Source organism: Tamandua tetradactyla, chromosome 4, assembly GCF_023851605.1.
Source record: "Tamandua tetradactyla isolate mTamTet1 chromosome 4, mTamTet1.pri, whole genome shotgun sequence".
NCBI lineage: Eukaryota > Metazoa > Chordata > Mammalia > Pilosa > Myrmecophagidae > Tamandua > Tamandua tetradactyla.
In genome coordinates, this window is record NC_135330.1 from 55,401,560 (window position 1) to 55,424,089 (window position 22,530).

Below are 22,530 nucleotides of genomic sequence, written 5' to 3' on the forward strand. Positions count from 1 at the left end.
TGACTACTATTGCAATTTACCTAATTTTAAGATTTACAATCTTAAGTTAACCAAGACAGTGTAGCATTATCAGATATTATATATATATATACATATATATATATATATATACACATGAGTGGAACAGATCAGAACATACAGAAGTAGATGTTCAAACAAAGACGGGCAACCAATTTTTTTTTTTTTTGCAATATAGTTACACAATCATTCTCAAAGATCAGGGTTACTGGATTAGAGTTCAACAACCTCAGGTATTTCCTTCTGACTACTCTAAAATATTAGACAGTAAAAAGAAATATCTATATGATGAGTCAGTAGTCACAGTCATTTGTTAAATCTTACTTTCTAAGTTATACCTCCTCCTTCTCATTTGATCTTTCTCTTAATCTTCAGGGATATCTGGGCAATGACAATTTTAACTTCTTTGCTATGCTCATCTTTTGAGGTGTTGCTAATATCACAGATAATTAATAAAGGTGTCTATTGTAATGAACAACATATAGAAAATGCCCAATAAATGGTAGTTACCAGTGCCAGTTGTTGAAGTGGCAGGAGCAAAGGAAATAATAGAAGTAGCAGCAAATAGTCTTACTAGTATTTCTGGGGTCAACTTGCAACTCCTGAAGCCATTTTAAGTTCAAAAGCCCATAGTTTATTTATTTCAAGATTACTAATTGTATTAGCTAGGGTTCTCTAGAGAAACAGAATCAGCAGGAGATATCTGTAAATATAAAATATATACAAGCGTCTCACGTAACCATGGGGCTGTAGAGTCCAAGGTCTGTAGGGCAGGCCTCAAGCTGGAAGCTCCGATGAAGGTCCTCAATGAACTCTCAGGAGAAGCTGGCTGGGCAACCGTGGGGATGTAGGAGTCCAAGGTCTGCAGGGCAGGCTGCAAGCTGGCACCTCCAATGGAGGTCCTCAGTGAGCTCTCAGGAGAGGGCAGCTGGGCAGGAAGAATGATTACCTGTTCTGAATCCTTCTTAAAAGCCGTCCACTGATTAGATTAAGCATCACTCATTACAGAAGACACTCCCCTTAGCTGATTACAAATGCAATCAGCTGTGGCTATAGCCAATGTGATCATGATTTAAGTTCATGAAATGTCCTCATAGCAACACACAGGCCAGAGCTTGCCTGACCAGACAACTGGGCACCACCACTTGGCCAAGTTGACATATAAACCTGACCATGACACTAATGAAGAGTCTTAAAAGTCTTTTGATGTTTGGTGTATTTGGATTTGTTTATAGAAAGCATGTACAGTAATTCTATGCATCTTAAAATTTGAGAACCGCTTACATAAGCCAAAAAAAAAAAAAAGAGAAAAAAGAAAGCAGGTATCTTGTTATTCCAATCTTTCTGGATTTTGGACAATTCTTAAATGTCTAGTGGTGAACGGGATGGGTTGGACAATTGGCAAGTGTTCTAGTTTGCTAGCTGCCAGAATGCAACACACCAGAGACGGATTGGCTTTTAATAAAAGGGGATTTATTTTGTTGGTTCTTCAGAGGAAAGGCAGCTAACTTTCCACTGAGGTTCTTTCTTACGTGGAAGGCCAGGATGGTCTCTGCTGGTCTTCTCTCCAGGCCCCTGGGTCCCAACAACTTTCCCCGGGGTGACTTCTTTCTGCATCTCCAAAGGCCTGGGCTGAGCTGCAAGTGCTGAGATGAGGAATGCTGAGCTGCTTAGCTGTGCTATGTTGCAATCTCTCATTTAAGCACCAGCCGATTAAGTCAAACATCACTCATTGCAGCAGACACACCTCCTAGCCGACTGCAGATGTAATTAGCAACAGATGAGGTTCACATACCATTGGCTTATGTCCTCAGCAACAGAACTAGGTATGCTCACCTGGCCAAGCTGACAACTAAATCTAACTAACACAGCAAGTGTTTCTGTTTTCCTGGAAGATTTGCTTCCTACTCTTTTACTATTAATCTATAACCATAAAATGCATCATTATGTTTACTGGATTTTGTAAAGATTAAATGAGATGATGGAGCAACAATGCATTGTTAGATATTAATATCAACATGGTGGACTTATGTTGAGACATCCTTGATTTTTTTTTTTTTTTTTTTTTTACCAAATTCTTCATCTTTTAAATGTAGCTATATCATCCAGGGCGAATAAATGTTAGAAAAAATAAATTCTTTATTTGATATATTTTAGATCAGCTTAGGGGTTGTAAGTTCTTGAAATCAATATATTATACGCAGCACTTTTTGTGATGCAAATTGACCATTCATACATTTCACAGTGCTACTGACAATTGCAGTGGTTTATGTAGCAAAGGAGGACACACTCTCCTATGGTAACAATATAAAGCACTTGACACAGTGGAAATATATTAATATAGCACCAGACATTTTGCAAAGCACTTTCATAAATATGATCCCATTTGAAGCTCACAATATTGTGAGGTAGTAAAGACAAAGCATAACTTCTCCCATTTTACAAATAAGGAAACAGACTCAGAAACTCAAATTTGCCTGAGTCATCTGGCTCTTAAAAGGTCTTGTTAGGACCAGGATTTGCTATTTACTCTGCCTCTTGATATTCTTTCTGCTATACTAAGTTCTTATTGTTATTCTTAAGAGGTTTTGGTATAAAAGTTCTTACTTTTAAGAGGTGTAAAACAGTCACAGATTCTCATGCAAACGATTATGTATTCTGCAATTAAACTGGATTATTTATATGGAACAGGGGGTGGTAGACTATGAGAAGCAGCCAAACTTTTCTGTAGACATCTATCATCATTAGCCTCTGGAATTTTCTTCTCTTTGGCCTTTTACCAATCCATGAAAGTGAAGAAAGCAACAAGTAAGCCTGAAATGGAATTCAGAAATGTGTAGCCTCTGAGAGGCTTTCTTGTGGTAAAATGGGGTTGTAGCACCAGTGCAGGAACCGTTGTTAAGTACAGATATTGTAGTCCCCAGGGGCCCCCATTCTTTCGGTTGGAGTAAAAGTTGCTCCAGGATAGCTAAGGGCATCACAAGGTTGGGGAGAAGTGGGTGTTTTCCAGTCTGTCTTTATAGAGATCTGAGACTGTTGTACAAGCCATCTGCCCATAAACTCCCTCACCAGAAATTCTTGCCAGGAAAGAAAGAAGGAGGTGGTGTCTGTCCTCTTCTCTTTTGTCCTCCTCAGCAGGCTGCCTGTTTTTTGAGCTTCTTTTTCACTTCCTAGGACCATCAAAAATGCTCCCTTCAACCCAATTCCCTTTTGTGGATGTGTGGGAGAGACAAAGAAGGAGCACCCAGTTAAGCTATCCATTGGTGATCCTGAGAACGTGTAGGGAATCTCAATAGCAGGGAGATAAGGTATTAAAGAGGAAATGCAAAAAATCAAACCTAGAGAGAGGATTGGGACACTCTTAGTTCCAAAGCTACACCCAACCACAGGGTTGCTGAGAGAATACCAGTATAAGAGTATTATAAGTATAAGACATAAGGGGGCTTGCAAGAACCGCTTGATGTTCAAGAGAGTCTCTGCTCTAGAAAATTACAAAGAAAGGAGGGTTGGTTGGAAAAACAGTCTATGGCAGGAGAAGTTGCCTGCCCAAGCTGAAGGAAATGGGTCTAGTGGGGAAAGAAGGAAGAAAAGGGGGGCTTGCTGCTGCAGAGTGGAACCAAGGTAGGTGATGAGATGTAAGCAGCTAAGATGGCTGGGCTTGTCTGTGTGAACTAGGTTTCCAGTCTCATCAAGTGCATGCAATTCTGAGCTTTCAGCTTCTGCATATGGTGCAATTTCAAAAGTTAAAACAGACATGCAATGTTAAAATGCTTGCATTGCCATTTAGACTCGATGTGTATTTAGTCATCTAAATCCGCTAATGTGTTCTGAATGCTTCCTTATTTTAAAGTCTGAGATTGATCATTGTCAAGCATCAAAAAAAAAGAAAAAAGCTCAGACTCTAGAGCCGCACTGTGCCATATGTTAGCCACCACCCAAACCTACCTGTTGAACACTTGAAATGTGGTTAGTCCAAACTGAGAGTGCTACAACAAAATACATGCTGGATTTTGAAAATGTCGCATGTATGAAAGAATATAAAATGGTATTTTGAATGTACTGGGTCAAATAAAATGTATCTGAGTTAATTTCACCTATTTCTATGTACTTTAAAAATGTGACTATTAGATAGTTTTAAATCTTATGGTGTGGCTCATATTATATTTCTATTAGGTAGCACTACTTTAGAACTTAATTCTGCCACTTATATTGCAAGGTATCTTTGTGCAAGTTAATTAGCCTGTCTGTGCCTCAGATACCTCAACTGAAAAGTAATTGAGTCGCTGTGAGAATGAAACGAGTTGATGTATAAAAGCACTTAGAAAAAATGCTTGGAAGATGGAAAAGTTAGCTATTTTTTATTATCTATCTCTCCATCCACCTGTCCATCCGTCCATCCATGTAACAGTTGTAACAAATACATGTGTATCATGGTAGAACCAAATGCATACAAAAACATGAAATATTATAAAGTGCTTTCATCATCATTTTTTTCTTTTTTTTTTTAGTAAAAAAATGTCAATGAATTACAGTTACAAATTAGAGATGAACCCCAGGAAAAGAGCTGAATAAAGATATGTTTTTAGCTACAAAAAGCATTCTAAGTATTTTGCTGACTGTTGGAATAATAATTGATTATCTTTTGAAAAAGTTTCATAATCTTTTAGAAATATAGACTCTCATAAAGCATCCTTGTTTTATGACTGTTGTGACAATAAACATAGAAAGCAAGGTTCAGCTGGTAGGGCAGGTAAGATAGGTATTTAGGTATAAACAAGTAAATGTTTTGAGTTGTTTACTGTAAATAAGAAGAAAACAGACTGGAATTAGTGATTTGTTTAATTAGAAACTACAGCTTGTTTTTGAGTTTGCATTTGCCAAATTTCTTCTTTCAAACAACTTTTAATTTACTCAGAAGTAAACCTAAAACCTATAACATGTGGACTCTTCTAAAGACAGGGAAAATCCAAAGGTTGTGATGGAATTGGAGGATTGTGATTAAAAAGAGAAAAGGGAAATAGAAAAATTGTACTTGGAGTAATTTAAGGGACTTGATAGGGCATCAAGAATATTATATGATATTTAAGAGTTCCTTTTACAGATAGAAATTCATGCACAGAACCCTGGTGTATATAAACAGGAGTGAAATACTAGGAGATTCCTCCTTCATGTGATAGATATCTTGTCCCAAAGCTTTTTAGAAAACTGCTTCTAATTTCTGGTTTCACAATTTAAAATGAATTTGAGAGATACAGAGGGGACATAAAAAAATAGGTAAAAGATCAGCAAATGCAATGTCAATGAGAGACTTTAATATGGAGTTTTTAAACTCTGAAAAAGACAGAGTTTGTCATATGAAAAAGTTATGAGTGACAGTATACCAAAGTTGGGAATGACAAATGAGACTGAAAAAAAGGGAGTATAATGCATGAATACAGATATCGCCACTTAATACCCTCAATTGAATCTCTGAGAATCCACCAGAGCAATTTCAGCCTTCTTCTGTCTTAATTCATGTGGTTTGACGTTTTTGGAAGAGGGTACATAGGTCTCCTCCTTCTGGGTGCCCACAGTACCTTGTGCATCTCTCTAAAGTGATGCTCAGGCCACTCTATTATTATTATCCATTTGTACGGGGATCTCTCCAGTTCCCTGAGGACAGACTCATGTCTTCTTGTCAATATCATTACAGAGCAGAAATGCCCTTGGCTTATATTAGGAGGTACTGGATAAATATTTGTTGCCTGGATGTATGAATAAACATAGGAAAGCCTAATATTCTTGAAAGAGGATATTAGATAATTTGAGGTTAATATTTTGTTGTCATTAGAGCCATTATCATATAGTTCCTTAACAGTCCTCTAGTTTAATACTGAGCTTGGGAAGGGGATGCACAGCTATGGGCAATCACATAACTTCTCAGGCCCATTTTCTTATCTGTAAAATGGGCAGAATGATTCCTAAATTATAGGGCAATCGTAAACTTGTAAATTTAATGCAATGATATTCAGAAAGTACTTCAGTGCCTATTACAAAATAAGTACCATGTTCATGCATTCATTTATTCAGTGGCTATTCGATATGACAGACACTATTCTAAGCGTTAAGACTGCAGTAGTAGAGAGGGGCATCATCATTATTACAAGACATAAGGTCTCTAAGTAAAGCTACCTGCTCATGATACTCTTCCTCTGTTATCAGGAGGCCAATTCCTGAGTGGCTGTCAGGGACTAGTAAATGTCTATCTAATGCAGAACGTTGGGAATGCAGGTGACTCTGTCCATCCACCTCTAATTTGAAGGATTCTCTGAGAACAATGTGGTCACAAGAATGGTTTGAGGATTTGAGTGCATGTTTTTAAAACTCTTACTATTATTCTTCAGCTTCCACCATTGAAAAGCCTATCAGACTCTGCTCCAAAGAGTCTCCACACTGTTCTGGCTGAAATTTCTAGCAGTAGATTTTTCAGAGGGGCACTCGGGAGAATTTAATTTAGCCCCTTCTACAATCTGCTATTGCTTTTTAGAATTTGGAATTGAGGAAACCTAAATATCTACTAAAAGGAAAACCGACTTGATTGTGGCACATGCATTAGTGGTCTCACTTTCACAACCCTAGTTCCTTCACCCACTAGGTCTGTGGCCAGAAATGACCTTAAGTTTCTTTTTACCTTCTTAGAGTCTCTCCTCTTTTAACTGCATCCCAGCAGGCATAAGGAGACAAACTGAAGACCATGATAGCTCTTTTTATTTTATTTTATTTTTGCATGGGCAGGCACCAGGAATCTAACCCAGGTCTCTGGCAATGCAGGCGAGAACTCTGTCTGCTGAGGCACCATGGCCCCGCCCTAGACCACGATATCTCTTATCACTCAATCTGGAAAATTCAGTACAGCCAAATCAAAAAACTAACACCTAAAAGAAGCCAAGGAGTCCTCTATACTAGCAAGTCAGAAAAAGTAGCAGGCCCAAAGGCAGAGATTATCATAGTTTCTGTTTCTTTTTATATCTCTCCTTGATTTCTTATTGAAATGAGTCTATCTGGAGGGTGATTTCTAAGAGTGTTTTCTCCTGGAAGAAATTTTGCTTTCTTAATTTGGGCAAGAGAAGAGCTATAGAAAGAGGTGGGCACATGTAAAGAAAAGAGAGGTTACATTAACAAATGTGACCAAAGCAGATTTTGATTTTTTAGCTTAATTATAAAATTTGAAACTTGATAACTTTGCAAGAGTACTGAAAGCTAAATTAAATAGCCAAAATAATATTATTTGGGAGGGGAGGTGTTGTGCCTCTTAGATCAATGATTTCATTGGCTATGTAATACAAAATTACAGAGTGCCAGAAGCAGAATGAGAATAAATGAGGTGTTTTTTTGTGGTTGTCATTTTGTTTTGCTTTTTGACCTGTCCTTCAGGGAAGTCAACTGTTCTGTTTTTCTTTTTGTTGATTTCCAGGCTAAGAGGGATCCATGTGTGTGGATTGGGCCTGAAATAGACTTGAGGAGGTTCTTTTTCACCAAAGATAATCGAATTGATTCTACGACCAATTGGTTGTTTGGATTTGTCCTCAAGTTGGCCTTAGATTATTCCCTTGAAGTCTGGTGTAATTGGTGGACTCCCCTTAGCAAATCTTCATCTGAATTCTCAGGCAGGACAATATTTCTCCCAACAATGATTAGTCTTGGTGCTTGTTGCTTTCAACTTGAATTGCAGATGTGTTGCTTAAGCACATCTCAAGTGGCATCTGAGAAAGGAAAAGATAGTCGCTCACAGACTAGAAAGCAGAGAGGCAAGGAAATACCACATATTGTTGATTGTTGTTCTGGGAGCTGTGTGTACATTATCTCCTTAAAACTGCAAAACAACTGGTGATGAGAATCCTCATTTTTCACTAATAAGATTAGTGTCCAAATAAGTTAGGTAATTTACTCAAGATCGAACAAGCTATAAAAGTGGTGCTGGAGGAATTTGAAAAGAGATCTGTCTGACCCCCAGTCAGGAACTTTACTGTTTATGTCTCGGCTAAAGGAACTTACTGTCCACCCTGCTTTGCTTTCCTTTTAGGCCTCAGGTGTTTTTTTTTCTAACTCATATATACCATACTTTCCAGACTAAGTGTTGAAGGACACCAAAGAATTGCAGCTGAGTAGTTTTTGAAAGCAAATCCAAAGTTGAGTCAGAGAATATTTGTGCAGCCAATCTAGGGGATCCCATCTAGCTGGATAGAAGATATTACTGGTCAATCTGAAATTGAGATTGAGGGTCTATAGCTGAAGCAAATGATTTTGCCTTTCCAAAGACCCATGTGGGACTAAAGAGAAAAAGAAAAAACTTAGCCCTTGAAAGGTGTGGAATAAAATAATCAAAAATGAATGCGACTCAAAGGGCTAAGGTTAGAGTAGGGAAATAAGATGAAACAAATGTTCATAAAAATGATTGAGTGATGAGTATATAGTTTGTAATTGTTGATGCTTCTTTGAACTGAGTTTAAAACAAATGTTCTCGACTCACCCTCATGTGGCTCTGCAACAGATATGGAGATGGGATTACAGATAACAGATATTATTAGAGGAGTGTAAGGGGAAACGCCTATGGATTTTGGGAATGGATCTTGGGAAGATGGTCTTCGGAAGAGAAATTTCCATTCTTGGAAACTGACATTGGTAAATTACTCAGAGAAACATCACTGGAATTCGGTCAGGTGATCATCTGTTACTCTTTTGCCACATCACATCTCCAGAACTTGGAATAAATTTATCTGCAGTAATGTGTTTTATTGGAAGTGAAAGTGGGAGTGGAAAGATGGAGGTAGAGAGGGAAATCAGAATTATTCAACAGGGAATTATTGTTTTGGCTTCGATTGTCCTTCCTAATACCCTAACCTGCACCTAAGCCTACTATGCGACAACAAAAGCCACGCAGAAATGTTCAGACGGGCGCTGGGTGTGGTCACCCACGTTAAAGGAATTTAAGACTTCCTGTCATCTTAAGAAAAAGGAAGTGCAGAAGAGAACGTGTGAGTGTGCATGCTAGCGTGTGAGTTTCTCACCGTGCCTGTGCGCTTCGCTGTGTGCTTCCGGGTGAGGGAGGGGAGGATGGGTGCAGGTGGCGATGTGAGGGGGGGTGCAGTAAGGATGGCAGTCTGTCCACCTCAGGGTCCGCTTGTGATACTTCTGAGTTGCCAAATATCAAATATTTCTTCACGTCTGGGAATGGCTGTCTTTAATGACCTATTTTGGTTTCACTCCTATATTCCTGGGCTACCGCATCTGTTTTAAATTTTCTCTCAATTTCAGAAGCATTATATATTCAATGAAGAAAGTTTGGAAAACATAGAAGACAGGGTAATAAAATAAAACTGGCTCATAATTCTGTCACCCTGCAATAACCACTATTACCATTTTGTTGTGTACCTTTCCAAGTATTTAGTTTTACAGAACTAGATTATTTTCTACATTTTGATTTGTAAACTTATTCCCACCCCATTGACATAATTTTATCTCTGTTTTTGTGTCCCAAACCCTCATATGTTTCGTATACTTCAGTCTCTCACTGGGGCAATTCTCCAACCTTGGAAGACCTCCTGTCCATTGGCCTTATCATGTGTTCTCCAACAATGACTTCTTCTGTGTCTTCCTTTAAAATCTTGGTCCTTACACAAAAACATACCACTGCACTGGCTCCTTAAAATGCTATTCCTCAAACATGGCCTCCTAACAAAATAAGTGTGCTCTTACTGCCTGGCCCCTGCATTTGCTCCCTCTGTTCAGATATCTTGTTCCTGAGTTATTTTTTGGCTTCTTCCTTGTCTTTCCTCAAATGTCAGCACTCAACTCAGAGCAGACATTTATCATGGGCCTCAATGCACTGTGTCGAAGTGCTGCATTCATTTATCAACCTTTTCCTTTAGCCTCAAGGCTCCTTGCACAGGAAGAATCATATCTAAGTGAAGTCTTGTCACATAGTAAATACTCAATAAATGTCTCTTAAACTAATGAATAAGTAAAGAGGGAGAAAACTGCTTTCCCCCTCTTTCATACTTCATGAATTGCTTCTACCTATATGACATTATTTGATTATTTATAAAATTCCCTGGAAGATTGGTTTAGGAGCAGTAATTTAGCCATTTTATATAGATAGATTTTGAGCAGGACTTGTCCCAATCACAACACAGGCAAGTGGGGAAGTTCAGTGTTACTTTTGCTTTACCATAATCCTAGCACTTTCCTACCTAAATTGCCTTAAAGGCAGAAGCAACTGCGACATCCTGGATTGAATGAGTGGCTGTAGCTGCGCGTGGCCTTCTGAAGCCTGATCTTAACATTTCTACAAATTTAATGTACTAGACCATTATATGATTGCTTCAATATTTACTTTTGTTATAATTCCCCTGCTACTTTAAGTTACTTGACTTCCCCTCCTTCTGTCCTTCAAGGTAAACTGCCACTCCAATAAGATGGCAGCACATGTATGCCATGGCTGCCTAGACTCTCTTGAACACCCTAAATATTTTCAGGCACATGGAGACCCCAACCTGAGAAACAGCGCCCTGTGCCACACTGCCATTCCCAGCTGTGGGAAAGGCAGGAGTGGGTCACACTGCTATTTGTGAGTCAGTGACTGAGATGAGAAGTACCAACCCCATTGAGTAACATATCATGTTAATGTAAAATTGATGAACAATGTTCCAGCTCCAAGGGTTATCAGAAATGTATAAAATATGGACATGCTTTTTAAATTTGTTCTGGAACTGAAATTTTCTGTAGTGACCAATCTAATTCAACCTATCTGTATAGTTCATTGAACAACTAAAACACAGAGAGCACAGAATGAGAAAGAGGTCCTTTAATCCTGAATAGGTTATTGTAATGCCTGGAAACATCTTAGAGTATATTAACTAGATAATCAAAAAGTATTTGCAGAGTTCCCTGAGGCAGGGGAAAAAGAATATGGACTATGAAACCTTGCCATCAAGGAACCCCCTGATACTGTGTCAAACTTTATGGGCACCCAAATCAATAGGCCATGGCCTTGATCATGAGGCTTACTCTTGTGAAGCTTACGTAGGTAGCAGAGAAGCTTACACTACTTATAGGCATGCTTAAGAGATACTTCTGGAGAACCTCTGTTGTTGCTCAGAGGTGGCCTCAGTCTCTCTAAGCCCAACTCTGCAAGTGAAATCATTGCCCTCCCCACTATGTGGGACATGACATCCAGGGGTGAAAGTCTCCCTGACGACATGGGAAATGACTCCCAGGGATGAATTCAGACCTGGCACCATGGGATCAACAATTCCATCCTGACCAAAAGGGGAAAAAGAAATTTAACTAATAAAGTATCAGGGGCAAAGAGAGTTCAAATAGAGTTGAGAGGCTACTCTGGAGGTTGCTCTTACACCAGCTTCAGTCAGACCTTGCTACCTATCATAACCTGCCAACCCCCAATCAGGACCATTCCAGCCAATCCTAAAGAACACCTAGGGCAATTTATAAGATGCCACAAGGATTCCAGGCACTAGAGTAACTTGCCAGAAGCCTACAACCTCCAGATGGGTCCCTGGTCCAGATAAGTCCTGATACCTATCCCAGCCTCTCCAGAACATCAGATAGTTTCATCTCCCTGCCCCATACCAGTGACAGACCCTTCAAATATCAAAAATTTGAAATTGCCATAGCCCACACAACCCCAGTGAGAGGTATGGAAAGAGCAAAGGTGATGGTGGAATTATACATAGAAGATAGGACTTAACAAATGAATATGAATGCTGAATCATTACATTGATATCTCTTTTAGTCTGCAGTATTTTAGAGCAGCTAGAAGTAAAAACCTAATATTGTGAAATTGTAACCCATGTCAAAGTATGAAATATGTTCTACAACTAATTGTGGTGCTGTGCTCTTATATTTATAGCTTTTTTGTATATATGCTATTGTTCACAAAAAAAGAAGGAAAAAAAGTCAATTGTGATAATAAAAAAGTATTTAAGCCCTCTAGCCTCCTATATTCTGGAGCAGCTAAAAGGAAAAATATGAGAGGATCATTTGGTAGCCCATGACAAACTCTGGGATCTGTCCTGTAACCACTTTTTGAAGAGTGCTTTGAAAACTATTGCTTTTGTATTTCTTTGCTTTATATATATGTTATACTATACAACAAAAAAAGTTTAAAGAAAAAAATATGGATATGCTTTTAAGGCATTTTACGACTCAAGATAAAAAGAGCTTTTTCTGACTCTCTCAGATATATTACCACACTCCACCCTCCTCTCGTTCGAACAACTCATGTACCTTCTGCGGAGACTTAGGGAATTTATTGCATATATATGGAGGGTATAATGTTTGCCACAGAGAAAAAAATAATAAATGCTTTATATATCTTGAATGAGAAAAAGTAATGAAGGAAGACAAAGTTTCATGTTACTTGACTCCTAGATACACCTGCCCAACCTTTCAGAAACTTGAGTCATAATAAATGAATAAAAAATGCAATATGAGAAATATTTATGCATATTTTGTTTGTATTACCAAGGGATTTCCATTTTACATGGCAGAATGAGACAGGAAATCTATTATTTATGGAAGATTATTTATAGGGGATAGAGTTCTCAAAAATATGGCTCTCTGCTTTATAAAATTATCTCCAAATGCAATAATCACACACAAATGTTCGCCTATTGCTACACATAATGGCCTTTTTGATAAATATTTTTTCTATCACCAAAAAACCCGGAATAACCTTTGATTTATTTGTTGAAAAATCTTGCAAATTGGTAAGAGTATCATATTCTTACGAGGAAATAAAAGTATATAGCAAGAAATTGAGTTTAAAAGGTACAGCTCAGAAGCCACATACTTGAATTACTTGTAATAGTTACATTGTTTTTAATTATCTTTTGTTTCCTTGTACTCTGAGGTCTAAAACCAGAATCCCTCCCTGCTGGAGACATTGCATATGCTACAAAGTTGCAAAGCTGTGGAGCATTCCAAAATCGTACAATACCATAAAAATCAAAATCAGTAATCCAACTTGTATGAAATCTAACAAATCAGTCTCCGGTTCTTCCCTTTAAGCTTGGCGTGCACACATGGGAAGATTCAGGACATCATGAAAAGGTTTCTTATCGGAGCTCTCCCTATATCAAAACCATATTCCACGGGTTCTGACTGTGGGGGCTCTACATTTATAGCTTTCTTTTAAAATACTGGTTATATAGCAGGATACACAAATAAACAGACCCCAGGGAGGTAAAAAGCCTCCCCCTCCCACCTCCAATATCAGCATCCCTTATACTACCACCCTGCTATGATGGCTGCAAGCCAATTCCTGTGGCAGGACATTTAAAAACAACTACCTGGCTCCATATTGATTGGCAACCTGTAATTTGGCTCCATAAAGTCTGGAGAATAAATCGGGAGCTAACATTACCTGCCTGACTTCAATGTATCTTTGTTTGCTTACCGCAGGAAAAACAATTTAATAACAGGCAGTTAACAGTCTTGATTATAGTGGACTGGTGAAGTTCAGTTCTAGATGCACTGGCAAAACTCAGCCAACAGATTGGGTTGCTTTATTTATTTATTTAATTTTATAAAGTAGTTTTAATCATCCATTTATGATCAGAGCTAGACTTTCATCATCTAGGCTACTGAACCTAGCTAGGAATCTTAGGTTTTGCCAAGAATTTCTGACTGGATCTAGATGTCAACATGCCTAGATGAAAAATGCAATATTGGCTATTTTGTCTGTATAACGATTTTGATGTCGATTTTTTTTTTTTTTAAGTAAACCTGTCTATTTTAGCACAGATTGGGAGTGAACACTGACATTATTGCAAAGTGGAATTTTGCACTGCAGCGCATGCCTGTAAAAGTGATTATTTTTATTTTTACAGCTTTTGTTGGAAAAAATTACTGTTTTGTGTGTTAACTTTTAAGAACTACAGCAGAGAGGAATATTCATCTCCTTTGCTTGAAATCCAAGTATTGAATGTAGTTGGGATAAGCAGTTTGTAATGATTACTCTAATATGGGTGGTGTTATTTCAAAATATCTACATTTTTAAATTTAGACATTTCATTTGGCAAGTAAAATCTTATGAGTTGTCATTGAGTTTTAGGCTCTTGTACTGACTTAGGTTTTTGTTGTTTGTGTTCTCATGCTTCTATTAAATTCGGAGTGTGGATGACTTCCTCTAGGTTAGGGCATGAAGAGAATGAGGTTTTTTTTTTTAAGGGTTGAGAAATAATTTGGGATCATTTTAAGCCATTTTGTTTCTCTATTTTGATCATTTCTCTTCATAGTAATAGAAAATGGGTATTTCTGACTCAGCTAAATGCAAATAATCTAATTTGGACCAGGATTTTAGAGCATTTTCTGCACCATTAAAAAAAAAAAATAGAAGCCAGGCATAAAACGTAGGGACATTCAAAAACCTACTCCTCTGTCTCCAAGTGTTTCATTTCCCAGGCTCCAGGCTGCCTTTCTTCCTGCACCTCTTTAAATCACCTGAGTTGCTTGGCTTTTTGCCACATTCTTTCTTTCACATCAGCAGCATCTACATTTTAACACCAGCTTCTAGTTCGAATCTGGTACATTTTTCTATCTTCTAAATGTCTTGTATATATATAAAAAAATAAAAAATACAAAAGAAGAAAAGTAGGGAGAGATATAATGATCTCCTGGCTCTTCTTCTCTTTGCTTGCCTCTCCCACACCAAGGGAAAAACGGTTTGTACTCCTTCTGCATTTCCAACCTAAGTGTGATTCTGGCTTATTCATTCTGATTTGATAAAATTATACACCATTCTTGTCTCATAAAGCTTTCAACGTTTCACCATGGAATATAATGCTTGTTGTAGTTTTTCAAAGATTTTAATCAGATTAATGAAGTTGCTTTTTCTTCCTAGGTTTACTAAGAGTAGTATAAATGAATGTTGAATTTTCTCAAAGGATTTTTCTACATCAATTGAGATGATCACTTAATTTTCCCCTTTATTACCTTAATGTGGTCAATTACCCTGGTCTATAAGTTTAAATGGTTTTCTGGAATAAGTGTCAGTAATGATTACTTCCCTTTTATTCCTGACATAAGTTTTTTTTTACACTGATATAAGTTTTTACTTAAAAAACTTATTAAAAAAATAGTCAGTCTTAGTACGGGTCCATCATTTTTTTTTTGTCTTTTTAAAGGACAAAGTTCAGATTTGATTTGTTCTAAAATACATTTTTCTTTCATTTATTTCTGCTTTTACTTTTATCATTTTCTTCTCTCTATTCTTTGGGATTAAATGCTCATCTTTCTCAAATGTCTTAAAACAGATAGGATTTTTTTTTCTAGTATATACATTTAATGCCATAAATTTTCACTAAGAATATTTTTGCTATTTTTCTTACAAGGTTTTGATATGTTTTATATCAAAATATATCACAAGGTTTTGATATATTTAAATTACATTTAGATTTTCTCCAGTTTGATCAATTCTTTGATCTATGGATTATTTACAAATATATTGCCTAACTCCCAAAGCATTTAGGTATTTTTTAGTTATCTTTTTTCTTTTTATTTTTAAGCAGTTGTAGGTTTACGGAAAAATCATACAGAAAGTACAGAGTTCCCATATACACCCTCCCCCAACATTGTTTTCCCTGTTATTAACATTTTGCATTAGTGTGGTACCTTTAATATAATTGATGAAACAATGTTTTTATAATTATATTTACTATAGTCCAGAGTTTGCATTGTTTCATTTTTTTAGTTGTGCAATTCTGTTTGTTTTTTTTAGGTTTGATTCTGTTAATATTTCTACAACCTAAAATTTCCCATTTTAACCACTTTTAAATATGCAATTTGGAAGTACACTAATTCCATTTTAGTCTCTCAGCATCATGAAGATATGGGTTTGCATATTCTTTTTTAAAGTTTTTAATGTTTCTCAAAGTTAGGTCTTTGATCCACCTACATTTAGGTTGATTATGTAATTTATCATCTGGAGCGGGACAGTTTTGACAGTGAAAGACCGTGTTAACCAAACAGGATGCCAGAGTTGCATACATAAACTAGGATGGTCCAAGGTACCCTATTTGCAACGTATTTTTTCCTTCTTCTGTCTAAACTGATTTAGGACCTCCTAATAGTAATAGCTAACATTTGTTATTGATTTTGTGACAGAAACTGGGCTACATGCTTTACCGCCATGTTTTGTTTCCTCATTGATCCTCTGTCTAGGTGTTTTATCTATTGATGAGTGTGGTATATTGATGTCTCCAACTATTATTGTAGAGATGTCTATTTCTCCCTATTGTCAGTGTTATCTTCATGTGTTTGGGGACACCCTGGCTGGATGCATACATATTTATGATTGCTATTTCTTCTCTGTAGATTACCACTTTTATTTATATAAAATGTCCCTCTTTGCCTCTTATAGCAGCTTTGCATTTACCATGTTCTATATAATTCTCCCAACAGCCCTATGTGGTAGACCCTGTTATCATCCCTGTTTTGCAAATGCAGAAAGTGACTAAAGAGAACAGAGCTGGTAAGCGACAGAATCAAGATCTGGATTCAGGAAATCTTATCCCAGGGTTTTATTCTTAGCCACCATGAAAGTGCTAAGGTCATTAGTGGCTCCCAAAAGTTGTAATAATGACTCTCTTTAGCTAAGGGAATTTCTCTTACCTCTGTTTCTGGCTGCTCCTTTCATCTAGTTTTCCTCATTTTCATTCCTTTGCTTTTTATTTGGATTCTGACACTTTTTTAGGCCTTCTGGATCGACAGCTCTATTTTAATGACCTGCTTAGCTTTGATTTGCCTCTACCTACTGTGCTCAGCTCCCATACGTGGAAGTTCCTTGGCCTTACCCCACCTAAGTCTCCTGCTTGCCTAACAAGGGACTAAATGAGAAATGTGCTATCCTATTCTTTCTAACCATAATAACAAGTTGCGACGCCGTCATTACCTCCTCTAACCGCTATTTGTTCATTCAATCTCTTTTTCCTCCCTCCTTTCCTTCTTTCTCTTTTGCTCTTCTCTCTCTCTCCTTCTATTTCTCTCTCTCATCTCTCTCTTGTTTTCTTCTTTTATTACTAGCTTGCCAGACTTGTATTAATGTTCAGTTGATCTGTTATAAGAATTGGGTACGTGGAGTTGAATAAGGTTTGTATGTGCTTGCTTTGTAGAGCTTCATTCTACGAAGGAAGACAAGACAGTCTAATAAATTGATGCTGAGTCAATAATAATATTGTATAAAGTTTTCTAGATTCACTGTAAATGTCCCAAAAGAGATGGCATATGAGCTGGGCTTTCATAGGTGGATGCTGAGAGTCAAGGCTTAAATTAGAATGTTAGCTCTTGTACAGTCCTTTATAATAGAATGAAATTAACCCAGTGCTTCAATGACTCTGGAAAAGGTTTTTTTATAGCCTCAAAAAGAGCACAGAACATTGTATGTTTATTCTGTGAAAATCTTTTATGTGGCCTTTACTTTGTTAACTCCCTCCCTTCTTTTCTTTCTTTCTTTCTCTCTCCCTCTCACTCCTCCCTACCTTCTTTCTTTCCTTTCTTTATTTCTTCACTTTGTTTCATATTTCTCAAGGTGGTTTTGGTAGCCACAAGCTGGTGACAATTTATCAGTAACTCCTATTTCAAATACAGTGCACCTTAGAAGTCCGTGGTCAAGTCTGAAAGCCTGGAGAGCCACAGCCTCCCCAGAAGGAACTGAAGCACTCAGCCTCAGCATCCATTTCATGGACACCACGGGCTGTCAGCGTGGAGTAACTCGGTGAGCCATTTTAAATGTTTGCTCTTCTTCACTGTAGTCACTTGTCAGGTCTATGTTTTGTGGCCAGGAAACAGAGCCTTCTTGTGCCTATCTTCTCTTTAATGATAGCTCCGTGTCCACAGGGTTTCCCATCATCCACTTGGGAGTACCTCCCACACTGTCAGCCAAGTCAGATCCAAGCTTTAGAGCTTCATTATCACTTCTCTCCATACCCGATAGGCTATCAAGACCTGCTGTTTCTATCTTTTACGTATATTTAAAATCCATATCCTTCTTTTTCTCCTTTGTTAATGATTTCCTTGGGATTCTCTTCATATCTTACTTGGTCATTTATGCGAATTACTTATTCCAAATATCCCTGATTCTGGTTCAATCTTCTCTTCTTCATCTTTTGTGTCTAGGTCCGCAAACTATGGTTTGCAGGTCACATTGTGCTCATTTGTGATGGCAAATAAAGTTTTATGGAACACAGTCACGTTATGTTGTCTATGGTTGTTTTTGTGCTACAGCAGCAGAGCTGAGTAGTTAGAACGGACACCACGTGACTGCAAAGGTTAGCATACCATGTAGTCCATTATCTGAGAAGTTTTCTAACCTCATTCTATAGTGATGACAACATCATCTTCTAAAATGCACATTTGCTCCTTTTATGTTCCTGTTTAACTTTGCAATGACACTCTATTTTTGCAACTTAAAGTCTAAACTGTTCAGCCTGGCATACCAACTTCTTGACAGGTGCTCTGTCTATTTCTCAAAGCTCTCTATTAAAACTCATCTACAATAACCAAACACAGTCCTTGTGATGGTTTGAAGCTGTATGTTCCCAAGAAAAGCATGCTCTTAAAGCGAATCCATTCCTGTGGCGTGGACCCTTTGTCAGTAGGAAAGTAGGATCTTTTAGTGAATAGGATCTTGAGATGTGGCCCACCTCATTGGGGGGTGGAGGGGGTAGGACGAGTTCTTAATCTTTGTACTGGAGTCTTTTATAAACTCAGAGAGAAAAACCAGAGAAGCTTAGAGAGAAGGACATACAGAAGCTGAGGCAGAAGCTAAAAGAGAGAAATAAGCAGAAGCTCAGAGGGCTTTGAAACCATTGAAGCCAGAACCTGAAAGCAGCAAAACCCGGGAGAGAAGGAAAACACCAGCAGAAGTGCCATGTACCTGTCTTCATGACATGAAGTGCCAGTAGCCTGTCTTCAGAGTCCAGGTATCATTCTGTTGATGCCTTGATTTGGATACTTTCATGGCTCCAGAATTATAAACTTGTAAGTTAATAAATCTCCATTGTAAAAGCCAACCCATTTCTGGTATATTGCATTTGATCAGCTTTAGCAAACTAAAACAATCCCCTATTTAATAACTCCTTGAATGACCATATGAAAATAGGACAGTGAAAGAAGGGCACATGTATTTTACAAAAACCTCCTCAAGGTCTTTCTTGGCTTCTCTTTATGTATATGTAAATATATATCTAACATACATTTTTATTGACAAAACAAAACAACATACAAGTATGAGCATTCTTTGATATGCAATTAGTGGCTCACAATATCATCACATAGTTGTATATTCATCACCATGATCAATTTTAGAACATGTGCATCACTCCAGAAAAAGAAATAAAAATAAAAAAGTAAAAACTCATACATACCATAACCCTTACTCTTCCCTCTCATTGACCACTAGTATTTTCCTCTACCCAATTTATTTTGCGAGAATATCAGGAATTCTCCAAATGGGAGAACTGAATTTTCCCCTTTTCTTGCCATTCCCCCAAGGGACTTTGCAAATACTCCTTTATTCACTGTTCAAATCACTCTGGGATTTATCAGGACATCACACTGGACAAACCTACAAAATCTCATGCCCTATTCAAGGTTCCATGTACTTATGGTGTTCCATTAACTTGCCCATATAAATTATATTAGGAAATGCATTAGTCAAAATACAGGTTTTGTACCAAATAAACATTTTTTTGCTTTAGCCTCACACAGAAGTTGACGTTTTAAAATATGAATGTTCATCTATTTTCAACATCCTGCAATACTGACATTCCTTTGCTCTTCCTCATGCAAAAACATTTTTTGATTTGTACATTTAGTCACTATCATTGTACTAGATTATACCATCTCAGTCTTTATTGTCTATCTTTCCTTCTCATTTCATATGTGTTTCTTGGCTTCTCTTAATCCCCCTCTTCTTAAGAACCACTTCCCTGGATATACCATAGTACTTCTGTTTCTCCAACCAGGTCCCAGGTACAAGTCATCAGTTGTCCCTTTGGTTTCTCCATTGTCATGGACTTAACGAGAGAAGACCAGAAAAAAGTGTAGACAATATTTCCTTCTGCCTTATGTTTTCAAAGCATGCCTTCCCCAAGACTGTTAAATCTAATTTATATTCAGGCTGTAACTATAACTTTAGACAACTGAATATTTTCAGAGCAGAAGAGATATTTACTGATGACAACCTAGTTTCCCTAAATTGCAGTATATTACTTCTAAGAATAGCTAACACTTATTCTTTACTATCTGCCGGATGTTATCCTAAGCATATTCTATACATAGCCTCCTTTAATTAACAGTGCTTTCTCATAGATGGAGAAAAGGAGGCTTAGAGTGATTAAAGCTGTGGTTAGTAGACAGCAGGCCAGAATTCAAACTCAGGTGGTGTGAATATAGAAACTTCATACTTAACTACCGTACTACACTCCTCCTAAAATAAAACACTACATTATCTTGATGTGAGGCTACACGCTCTGGAAGATACCATAAAGCTAAATGGAAGATACTATAAAGCTAAGTAATTGTAAAATTTTATCCCTAAAATAAAACTCTGCATTTTGTTTTGAAAGACCTATATGTAGCTAGAAATGTGAGAACTGCTTGTATCCTGAGGAGGCCTAAGTATCCAGGCATGCGGGCTATTTCAGTTTCATGTGTTAAAATTGAGGACTTTACAATGAGTTTGAGCTCCCAAGGTAGAGCAGCCTGGTATTAGACTTTGGGCTTTCCTATTTACTTACTTTAATCTATTGATGTGAATAATTGGTCTTCAATAAAAAAAAAAAAGAAGTAAAGAAAAAATAAAAACCCGAAGCAAAACAACAACAAAACTTTAGCAAGTAGGTTTCAGGAAGTCCCATTAAACATAAGATAATATCATCTCTGGAAATGCAATGAGGTGCTAATCATTTAATCTGCAAGTAAATCAGGTTTATCAGGAAGATACTTAATTCATACCATTTTAGACCTAGCTCGACCTTTACAGTGGATTCTTTGACTCAAAAAAAAGGCAAAGGAACTCATCCCAGGTCATGTGACAGAACCAGAACTAGATCCAAGGACTAGTTCTCTTTATACCAATTTTGTACATTCTGTAAGTTATTGCTTGTGGTTCTTGGCATCAAGATAATTACCGATTATAAACTGAATTCAGCTTTATATCTGTGGTTGTCAGGTACATGAGGCTGCAATAATCTTGATCTCTTCAAGCCCTTCAACACCTAGCACATCTCCTATGTGCTAAGGTCAAACTCTTGATAATTCAAGTTGGTTCGCTTTACCGTTCTAGTGTTAGAAATGTCAGTCCAGCTGTCTTCTCTTTTTGCTCATGACTTTGCTCATTAAGGAAGAAATTGCAGCAGTAGGATACCAGAGTCCTGAAATAGTCTCTGATCATCATTCTTCCTTTCCTCTTTCCAGCTTCCACAAAATGTAAGATCCTAGATATTTTCTAAGGCTACACTTAAAATAAAATTGGCTTTTAGGGAGTGTAAGTGTATTTCATGGCAGAATTCTTGCCTACCATGCAGGGGAGACCTGGGTTTGAATCCCAGCCCATGCATTACCCCAAAAACAAACAAATGATAAAAGAAAAGTCAAGCAAACAAAAATTCAACAAATGGTGCTGCACTAACAGGATGCTCACATGGAAAATTAATGAAATGTGACTCCCGCCATACAGCATTAAAAAAGTAATAAAACTGGCTTTTATTGAGGGATAATTGACATACAATAAACTGCACATATTTTTTTTTGGTTAGAAATATGTAGTAAAGTTTATTAAAAAAGAAGTTTATCAAAGGGAAAGAGTGCAGCTTAAAGAGGTTTAACACAGACGGATGTGCCCAAGGGAGGGACTGCAAACTGCACATACTTAAAGCACATAATTTAATGTTCTGACACATATACATGTGAAATCATCATCACATTAAGAAACATATCCATCATCCCCAAAAGTTTCTTCCATCCTTCTTATAATCATTCTGTGCTGCTCTTCCCCACCTCATCATTCCCAGAGATAACAGTGATCTGTTGTCACTACAAAATAGTATCATCTTTTAGGGTTTTATATTAAAGGAATCATGGAGTATTTTTTTCTTTTTTACCTTCATTCACTCAGCATAGTTACTTTGGGATGATGTCTCTAACAATTCATTCCTATTTTACAGTGATGATCATCCTGTCTTCATATGAAGACAATTTTACTGTTTCCTTAACCAATCTGAATGGCTTTTTTTTTTATTGTATAGTAGTATAATATATATACAAAGCAAAGAAATTAAAAAAGCAACAGTTTTAAAAGCACTCTTAAACAAGTGGTTACAGGATAGATCCCAAAGTTTGTCATGGGCTACCATACAATCTTCTCATATTTTTCCTTCTAGCTGCTCCAGAATATAGGAGGCTAGAGGGTTTATATATTTTTTATCATTGCAATGACTTTATTTCCTTATT

The 22,530-nt window shown here is 37.2% G+C and overlaps 1 long non-coding RNA gene across 1 annotated transcript in view; it reads right to left on the bottom strand.

The window, feature by feature from the left end:
- Positions 1–871: 871 nt before the first annotated feature.
- Positions 872–22,530, bottom strand: part of LOC143678970 (uncharacterized) — a 35,383-nt gene continuing 13,724 nt past the window's right edge. The window contains exon 3 of the long non-coding RNA XR_013173505.1: positions 872–946. This is a non-coding gene — a long non-coding RNA (uncharacterized LOC143678970). The remainder of the gene's footprint in view (positions 947–22,530) is intronic.